Genomic DNA, 10,457 nt, shown 5'->3' with positions numbered 1-10,457 from the left:
TTGCGTTTGGAAACAGAGTTTTTTCCTGGATTTGACGGTGTTCATAAATGGACATTTTGGGTATACATGGACCGATTTAATCTAAAAAAAAGACCCAATTGTGATGTTTATGGGACACATAGGCGTGCCAACAAAGAAGCTCGTCAAAGGTAATGAATGTTTTATATCTTATTTCTGCGTTTTGTGTAGCGCCGGCTACGCTAATTATTTTGTTTACGTCCCCTTCGTGTATTTCGGGGGGTTGCATGCTATTAGATAATAGCTTCTCATGCTTTCGCCGAAAAGCATTTTAAAAATCTGACATGTTGGCTAGATTCACAACGAGTGTAGCTTTAATTGAGTACCCTGCATGTGTGTTTTAATGAAAGTGTGAGTTGTATCGAGTACTATTAGTTGGCGCTCTGGAATTTCCACTGATTTTGATGCCTGTACAGGTACCACAGCCATAACAGGTTTTAACTTCAATAGTGTAAGATGAAAATGACAGCTCTTTCAAAAAGTTGCAGCGTTATATGCAACATTATCGGCAAGTGACTTGATGCCTACTGTGCCAAAGCGATTTAGAGTCGTTGAACGGGAGTGACGACGAATGTGTTGACAATGGTAATATTATAAAATTCTGCTTTTAACAACTTTCAAAATTTGAATTATCAAAAAAGGTTATGCATGCCAACATGTTAGGCATTAATTAATAGTAGGCAAAGTGATCGTGTCAGGCAGAAATGATATCTACCTTTTTACCATTACAACATTTGATGTACAGTCACATTCACTGTAGTTGTCTGGTGCCTGCTATAGAGTTCACAGCTGGCGATGCCTCATCGTGATTGGTTATTCTCCATCATTTGCAGCAATGTCAATTTACGGCAACAATATTTTTCCTTTGGGGTACCTCAAACTGTCGTGATTACCAGCTGAGATATACTTTTATAAGTCAATTTTATTCCTGGCTCAGAGTTTGGAGAGTTTTTGTAGTCTTAAAACAGGTTTTAACAGGATTCCTAGGACCTTTTCTGAGATGCTTTGTGGATACGGGCCCTGGTCCAAATGCATGGGAGTATATAAATACGTGTATAAATACTGTTTATTTGAGTATTTTCATATAGATGCCAATATTCAACTTTTAACGCTCAATGAGAGAATGAGTGTGGAGTCAGGCGCAGAGAGCAAAGGATGCGGGAAAAAAACACGCTTTATGTCCAAAAATCAAAGGAACAAAATAGTATACCCAACACAGGCCTAACTATAAAAACATAATAGTACCCTTAGGTAAAATACCAGGACAGCGAGAAAACCCAACAAAACACTAACACCTCTCACAAATACAGAAGAACAAGCCTGCACAAACAGAAGCGGGCTAAACGAACTTAAATAACCCCACCCTAACAACCAAACAATGAACAGGTGAAACCAATTAGACAAAACCAAAACGAACACGGAACAAAGGATCGGTGGCAGCTAGTAGACCGGCGACGACGACCGTCGAGTGCCACCCGAACAAGAAGGTGAGCCACCTTCGGTAATATTCGTGACACAACTACTTTTGTGGTTGAATAAAAAATATCTGAATTGTTACTTCCAAATGTCTTTGAAAGTAATTGAAATACCTTAAATAGTATTTGAACTCAGGAGAGGGAAGGATGAGAGCGGAGAGGGGTAGAAAAGAGAGTAAAGGAAGCAGGCTGTAAAAGAGGGAGTGAATTTAAAAATATATCCCATCTCCCTCTCTGACCTCCCTGCCTCCCTCCATCTCAACCCTTTCCTGCTCCCCTCTCCTCCCTCCTCACTTCCTCTCTCCCTCCCTCTCTCCCCCGCCTCCCTTCCTCTCTCCCTCCCTCTCTCCCCCCTCCTCCCTCCCTATCTCCCCCCGCCTCCCTCCCTCTCTCCCCCCTCCTCACTTCCTCTCTCCCTCCCTCTCTCCCCCTCCTCCCTCCCTATCTCCCCCGCCTCCCTCCCTTCCTCTCTCCCTCCCTCTCTCCCCTCTCCTCCCTCCGTCTCTCCTCACTTCCTCTCTCTCTCCCTCCCTCTCTCCCCTCTCCTCACTTCCTCTCTCCCTCCCTCTCTCCCCCCGCCTCCCTTCCTCTCTCCCCCTTGCCTCCCTCCTCTAGGAACCGTGACTTCCAGGAGGTGTGTCTGGAGCGGGATGGGGAGGTGCTGCTGCAGTTTGCATCCGTCTACGGCTTCAGGAACATCCAGACTCTGGTCCACCGCATGAGGACAGGACACATCCCCTACCAACTGGTGGAGGTGCTGTCATGTCCCGGCGGTAGGTCACATCTACTTCCTGGTCCTGGTTTGGTTTTGGGTTAATGTGACGAGGCAGCTGTCAACCTGATTGTGTTGAGCTGAACTGGATATAGAAACTAGAAAAGGGATTTAGTGTAATCTTTATTTTTGTATTTTATACTTTGTTTGACTGCCGTTCTCCCCCCTCTCTCTCCCCCCTCTCTCTCTCCCCAGGCTGTGTGAGTGGTCGTGGGCAGGCGGAGGGAGAGACAGGGGGTCGGGTGGACAAGGCCTTGGTTCAGCAGATGGAGGACGCCTACAGCAGTCTAACAGTCAGGCTGCCTGACACAAACCCTGACCTACTCATACTCTACCAGGATTGGCTGGATGGACAGGACTCAATGCATGCCAACACACTCCTACACACACAGTACACACAGCAGACCCCCAGCCAGACACAAACACACATACAGTGGTGAGACACACACACACAGAAACCCAAACACACCTCAACATCCAAAAGCCCAAACAATCACTGACCCTCTGTCTTCTAAGGACCCACTGCAGTGGTTTCCATAGGTACCATTGTATAGGCGGGGATGGCCAGAGGGCCTGGATGCTGTGTTTGTGTTCCTTTGCTCCCTGCCTAAAGAATCATCTCTGGAAAACACCCATATATCCAAGACTTGATTCTGAACTTCCTTACTCGACCAGAAGGTGATGCTGTTATTCCATCCGATGTACTGCTCTCGAGTGTTGTGGAGGCTGATCCACTGCTTTCACCATTTAGGGGAAACAGCTAATATTTGTGCTTTGTTTCAGAGGGAATTCATTATGCTGGTAGTGTGGCTGCCATTTGCAATGCACGTGTTCATCCATGTCATGAGCACTGGAATTATCTTAGCTATATGATGTCCATATGAGATCCACTCACCGGACAGTTTATTAGGTACAGCACCCTGTTCACAAAAATGGATCACTTCTACAGACAGTGAGTCACGTGGCCTTGGCTTGCAATATAAAGCAGGCAGACAGGCATCGAGGATTTCAGTTACTGTTTGATTGAACGTTAGGATGGGCAAAACGAGTGACCTAAACGACTTTGAGCGTGGTACGATCGCTGTTTCCAGGCACTCCGGATTCAGTATCTCAGAAATGGCCACCCTCCTGGGATTTTCCTGCACCATAGTGTCTAGGGCAAAGCTCTGCAACAGGTCGATCGCGGACTACGAGTAGCTCACAGCCCACCTACGACTAGCTCGCAGTTCACCTACCAGTAGCTCGCAGTCCACCTACGAGTAGCTCGCAGTCCACCTACGAGAAGCTCGCAGTCCACCTACCAGTAGCTCACAGCTCACCTACCAGTAGCTCACAGTCCACCTACCAGTAGCTTGCAGCCCACCTACCAGTAGCTCACAGTCCACCTACCTTCATGAACCAACATCCATGAGGAACGTTTTTGACTTGAAGAATCCATGCCCCAAAGATTTCAGGCTGTTCTGGAGACAAAGGGGTGTCCGATCCGGTACTAGATGGGTGTACCTAATAAACTGTCTGGTGAATGTATAATCAGGGCCATGAGTTATACCTGTACAGGAACAACTCCTGATTCAGGCTATTTAGTGTAGCTAGCTCTTCAAAGTGGAACCAAACACGTTTCAGTTGTGTTTTGTTCCTGTTCAAACAAGGAAGACCAAGTCATGTTTTTTAAAAGGGGTAATCTGCAGTTGGGACAATAACAAAGCCGCTGCTGATTTGGTAAACTGCTGAGGAATGGGGATGGAGACATTGAACCACTCTCAAATTGCTAGATCTACTATGGATACAAGGACTGACCACTCATGATATAACAATTATAGTTTTAACCATGTTTTGAGGCAATAAAGAGGTTTTTTACGTGTGCTTTGTTAACAAACAAATAAATAAAACAACCTTACATTTGGGGATCTGATGTGACAGTTGAACTAAGCTCATGCGGCATCTATATGTTATACTCTCTGAAATCAGTCTGATTTGAATTCATTCTGAAATCTGACGGGGATTATCTCTCTCTCCCGAATGCCACAGAATCCAGATCCTAGAATTGAGAAAATGTATGGAAAATCATCCACATCAAATCATACACCTCTGCTCTGACAAAAGTAAAGTGATATAAACATAGCATTTTAGTAGTGTAGTCTGGAAACTCCACTTTCGTCTGGGGTTCTTTCCTGTCTAAGAAAAAAAACATTGGTGAAAGTGAAATGACTGTAGCTTTGTCCTCCCTCAGCTCCCATTTTAGGACTGTTGGGGATCTGTCGGAGAGAGAGAAGAGAAAGAGAAAGAGAAAGAGAAAGAGAGAGAGAGAGAGAGAGAGAGAGAGAGAGAGAGAGAGAGAGAAAGAACGTGTTGCATGCCTTCTCAACATTTGGCATCATGTAGGTTAGGGGTTGTGAAATGCGGGATCCACTGTCTCCACCCAATCTCTTCTCTCACAGTTATTTTCTGGGACACTGCACAATACAACTTTATTTGACGGCAGAACATTCAGAGGCTGTAAGCTTGTAAGTACAGTATCCTTACCTACTAAGATTATTGTGTGCGTGTGCCTGCCAGCCTTCCAGCCTTCCAGCCTGCCTGCCTGCTTGCCCTTAAAACACGCGTGAGTGAGGGAGGGAGGCAGGGAGGCAGGCAGGGAGGGAGGGAGGGAGGGAGGGAGGGAGGGGGAGGGAGGGAGGGAGGGAGGGAGGGAGGGAGGGAGGGAGGGAGGGAGGGAGGGAGGGAGGGAGGGAGGGAGTGAGTGAGTGAGTCACGATGTGTTGGTCACGTCACCTCGACGGACATCTCATGATTACTCTCAGGGTCTCAAACTCAGAAGGTTATTTTGTTTTCCTCAGCGCTAATGACAGTCTGTGTTCGATGGTGAATTCAGCTGAACTCTGGGTGTTTCTTTGGTAGGCCTTCTAAGGCTGTGGAGAGACGAAAATGCATAAATGTGGAAAAGTTCAGGCTTTGCAGATTGCTTGCAGGGGGGAGAAGTTTTGGTGCGGCGGGAGACCCAGGTTGCAATTCAGAACCTCTCATACCCATTTTACAACGCCAAAGTATTTTTTAACTCATTGACTTTTGTAGATAAGTCTAAAAAGCTCTATTTTTCTCAATGTCTATTTTAAAGCTTAAGTGTGTATACACTACTGTATTTATACTTTGGATATGGTCTTTCATCAGGAAAAGTAATTTTAAAAACTGCTTTGAGTGGGACTTGAAAACTATTCAGATTCACCCAGAATTTCTCCTGACCTGTTCTTAAATATCACTACAGCTCCACAGTTGCCATGACTACAGATCAGGGCTGTGGTTAATTCCAGTCCCTTCAAAACATAGACTATGCTTCAAACAGTAGGCCTATGTCCAATCTGATGTAGGTTAATGTAGGTTAATGTATAAGCTATTCATGTTTTGTGGTATTTGTTCTTTGTGCTTTAGGACACATGGCAAAATGCTTCTGCTGTTTCTGAGTCTCAGTTTGCTCACTTCTAATGTCCAGTCAGAAAAACAAGGTAAACTGCACACTTTATACATTATTATGGTTGTTATGAGTGAGAAAGTTATAGGTTCAACGATCATAGCCCCAAGACATACTAACCTCCCCTGTTATTGTATTGGTGAGGGGTTAGCATGTCTTGGGTTAGGATCTTTGACCCTCTCATCATTATTCACAATTAAATCAGGAGTATTCATCATCGTGGTAGCAAACACATTATTGTAGAGGTGTTTAGAAACATATGCTGTTCTTATTTATAATAAAAGTGACTCCAAAATGACACAATACATTATTTACCATTCATTTCTATTGAGCAGAAAATAACTGAAACACAACCAAAACTAACAACAAATGCATCCAACATGTTTGAAGAGTCAAATTGCATGCTAGGAATATGGGACCAAATACAAAACCGTTCAATACTTTATTAATAAGAATCTTCATTGGTGTCAATAATTATGAACCCTGCCATGTTGAGAGAAAAAAAGACATTTGATGAAATGTCATTGTATTGTCATGTTCAGATTGAACACAGACAGTTTTGTAGCTTCATTGATGCTGACAGAGGTGTATAAATTCCAGTGGTGGAAAAAGTACCCAATTTCCATACAAGAAAAGACGCCTTTTAATAGAAAACGACTGAAGTAAAGTGAATGTCACCCAGTGAAATACTACTTGATTCATGTATTTGGTTTTAAATATACTTCGGTATCAAAAGTAAAAGTTTAAATAATTTCACATTCCTTATTTAAGCAATCTAGACGACAAGATTTTCTATTTTCTATTGCTTTACTGCTAGCCAGGGGCACACTCCAACACTCAGCGTTTGCATTGGGTAGAATTACCCTCTTACATTTTTGTGCATTAAACAAGAGGGGGGGTTCTACTAAGCTACAGTGCAGTAGGAATGTTTTCAGACCCCATTCCACATTTTGTTACTTTCCAACCTTATTCTAAAAGTACTTAAATAAATAAAAAATAATAATCAATACACAATACCCCATAATGACAAAAGCAAAAACAAGTTTGTATGTACATTTTTCAAATGTATTAAAAATAATATCAGAAATACCTTATTTACATAAGTACCCAGAAATGAACATTGTAGTGATAGATGAAAACTCCATTTTTTTCTTTCTGAGCTTGCGAGCGTGATCTTACCAGCTTTAACTTGTTACCTTTTAGAATCCCTTCCCCTGGCATTTCACACAGACTATCCAAACCCGGAATCGGTTCTCTCCCAGCCACCATAAAGAATGAGTCCTGTATTGCTGCTGACCCTTCGTAAACAGCAAGGGAAGAATCTGCATAACTCTTGATTCTGTTCCTGTTAGACCACATGCTCCACATCTGAGACACGGCTACAAAGATTTGCACTTTAGGACACTGTAGCACAAGCATTTCACTACATTCACATTAACATCTGCTAACCTTGTGTATGTGACCAATAACAGTTGATTTGATTTGAGTGGCCGAGTTACAGTTTTGACTGGTGGTGAATTTAAAACTGTTACAGAGTTTAATGGCTGTGATAGGAGAACACTGAGGATGGATCAAACACATTGTAGTTATTCCACAATACTAACCTTGACTAGTTTGATGGGGCGGCAGGTTGCAAAAAATTTCAAATAAATTCATTAAAAATCCTACAATGTGATTTTCTGTATCTTTCTCATTTTTGTCTGTCATAGTTGAAGTGTACCTATGATGAAAATTACAGAACTCATCTTTTTAAGTGGGAGAACTTGCACAATTGGTGGCTGACTAAATACTTTTTCCCCCCACTGTACATATGAATGTGAATGTACACGTTTGAAATTCAATATGTCTTTATATAATGTTCAATACATTTACTGAAATGTCTAATCAAATGCATTCACTTTGTCATTATGTATTTGGTATTATGTGTAAAAAATATATTTAATAAAATTAGTAAAACAACAAAATGTGAAATAAGTCAAGGGGTATTAAACGTTTCTGAAGGCACTGTACATGATAATTGTTTACTCTAGTATGCCCACAAGACTTACAACACTTGTCTGAAGGTAACCCAGTACCACTGCTCTAATATCCATAAACACTCAATATTATGAAAATTATGAACCAGAATGATATTTACGCTAACGGGTGGCCATAAAGAACTAGCTAAAAGCCACACCTCCAATAAGCCATGCCTCTAATCTGACAGTCTGTCACCTCTACAATATGTTAATAAAAAGGTTCACATTTTAACCCCTCACATTACCAAAGGTTTCCAGTTTGAACTTTCACACAGAGGTTCCTCTGAGACCCTTTTCAGAGGGGTTACTCAAGGACCTGCAAAGGTTCAGCTGGTGTGGCAAACCAAAAGGTTCTTCCAGGCAGCTCTACTTCTAAGAGTGTACAGTCATTATTGCTGATCTTTATGAAGGGTGTTAATCATTTCAGGACACCACTGAATGATAATGTACATGTGAATGCACACGTTTGTCATTGTATGTACAGTATATGAACACGTTTATCATAATGTAAAATTGTATAGGAACAATGCTATGATATCATGTTGCATGTTCATTCCTTGATATAGTTTGATACCCAATATTACCCATTGATATCCTTTCATTCATTGGCATCCGATATTATGTTGCTTGTCCATTAATTCATGTCCCTGTTTGTTTTCCAGGGGTTAATGTAACGTGTGAAAATCAATCGGTTGTTCCAGGACAGAACCACAACCTGACATGTAGAGTGCAATACAGTGATGTAGGTCAGAATAATATGGGATGTAAAACTACAAATTATTTCTGGAAACATAAATCAAAATCTCCAATACGAAATTGTGATTGTATAAAAGATTGTAACACTACGATAACAACCAACACCTACTTTTGTGAGATCAAAAATGTTACCAAAGCTGATGAGGGAAACTACACTTTTACCATTAACACAAACTGTGGCAACGGACATGGCACATTGAATGTTTCATGTAAGTTACATGTAAGTACAATGCTAATATATAGTGACCAGTGTTAAATAAGTTAAATGGGTTCATGTGATATGACCAGGAAAAGGTCCAGTAATTCAAATTAAATGTGATAATACAGTATTCATATACACTGAGTTAACAAAACATTAGGAACACCTGCTCTTTCCATGACATAGACTGACCAGGTGAATCCAGGTGAAAGCTATGATCCCTTATTGATGTCACTTGTTAAATCCACTTTAATCAGTGATGATGAAGGGGAGGAGACAGGTTAAAGAAGGATTTAATTTATTTAGCATTGAGATAAATGAGACATGGCTTGTGTATGTGTACCATTCAGAGGGTGAACGGGCAAGACAAGATTTAAGTGCATTTGAATGAGGTATGGTAGCAGGCGCCAGGAGCACCGGTTTGAGTGTGTCAAGAACTGCAACACTGCTGGGTTTTTCACACTCAAAAGTTTCCTGTGTGTATCAAGAATGTTCCACCACGCAAAGGACATCCAGCCAACTTGACACAACAGTGGGAAACATTGTAGTCAAGATGGGTCATTATCCCTGTGGAATGCTTTCAACACCTTGTAGGATCCATGCCCCGATGAATTGAGGCAGTTTTCAGGGCAAAGGGGGGAGCAACTCAATATTCGGAAGGTGTTCCGAATGTGTTGTACACTCAGTGTATATATTCCATATGGGGCTTGATACTGCAACATTTGTGAGTATTCAGAGTGCTAACCTCTCTTTATTTTCTCAGTGAGAAATGAAAAACAAGCGTTTCTGGGATCGTCAGGTCACCTATCATCAGTATCATCACTGTTCTGGGTGTTCTACTGTTTCTCATCTTAATACTTAATAGTTCCTTGAGAAACAATGACAAAGCTACCAGAGAGGCCCTAAACCAGAAGCCTGCATAACGTTCAGTCTGGAGGAGCTGTGTGTGTTGGTTCTACTATCCTTGTGGGGATAGAAATATCTCATTTACATAAGTAGTCAAACTCCTATTTCAATAAATACTTTGTGGAAGCTCCTTCTGCATTGATTAATAACACTTTGTATTCAGGACAAAAACTGAATTACTTTGCCATGTTTTTTTGCAGTGCTACTATAGTGCCTTGTTTCAAACATGATGCATGTTTTGGAATATTTTTATTCTGTACAGGCTTCCTTTCCACTCTCAATTATTATTGCAGTGCAGTGCTGTCGTTCAGCAGTAGACGATGCCTCGTCAGCTATTGACTTGTCATTCCCACTCGCCAACACTCACTGCTGTCATTGAATGGACTCAAGCTAGCCACATGTTCTGACTGAGCTTAATTGTCATGAAACGCAAAAACAGCATTGAGTTTCTCTCTCTCTTGGTTTAATACAAAACTTTGAAAAATAACAAGGAGCATCACAATGTGTTTTGGGCGGGGAAGTGCTTAGCAATGAGACTCTCAAAACGAACAAATTAAAACAACACTTTCTGACCAAACATTGACAACATGACAGAAAACAGCTCTCAACCAGTATATAACCATTGCAGAAATATTGCACAGAAAAAGTATTTTGTTGGCAAAGCTTCTAAAATGGAATATCACATCAAGCATTTCATTAAGTGCAAAACTACTCATGTCATCTACAGATTGGAATGTCCACAGTGCAAGGTGTTCTACATTGGACGGACAAAGGGACACCTTCAAGACCGCTTAGCTGAACACAAGTATGCCATACGGGTAGGTAATGAAGACTACCCCATGGCAAG

At 41.7% G+C, this 10,457-nt stretch overlaps 1 long non-coding RNA gene across 1 annotated transcript; it reads left to right on the top strand.

The window, feature by feature from the left end:
* Positions 1-4,606: 4,606 nt before the first annotated feature.
* Positions 4,607-9,998, top strand: LOC135503779 (uncharacterized). Its single transcript, XR_010450002.1, has 4 exons — positions 4,607-4,769; positions 5,692-5,765; positions 8,412-8,714; positions 9,468-9,998. It is a non-coding gene; the product is annotated as an uncharacterized LOC135503779 (long non-coding RNA).
* The last annotated feature ends 459 nt before the right edge of the window (positions 9,999-10,457 follow it).

This window comes from Oncorhynchus masou, chromosome 18 (assembly GCF_036934945.1).
Source record: "Oncorhynchus masou masou isolate Uvic2021 chromosome 18, UVic_Omas_1.1, whole genome shotgun sequence".
NCBI lineage: Eukaryota > Metazoa > Chordata > Actinopteri > Salmoniformes > Salmonidae > Oncorhynchus > Oncorhynchus masou.
This window is presented reverse-complemented; position numbering and strand designations above follow the sequence as displayed.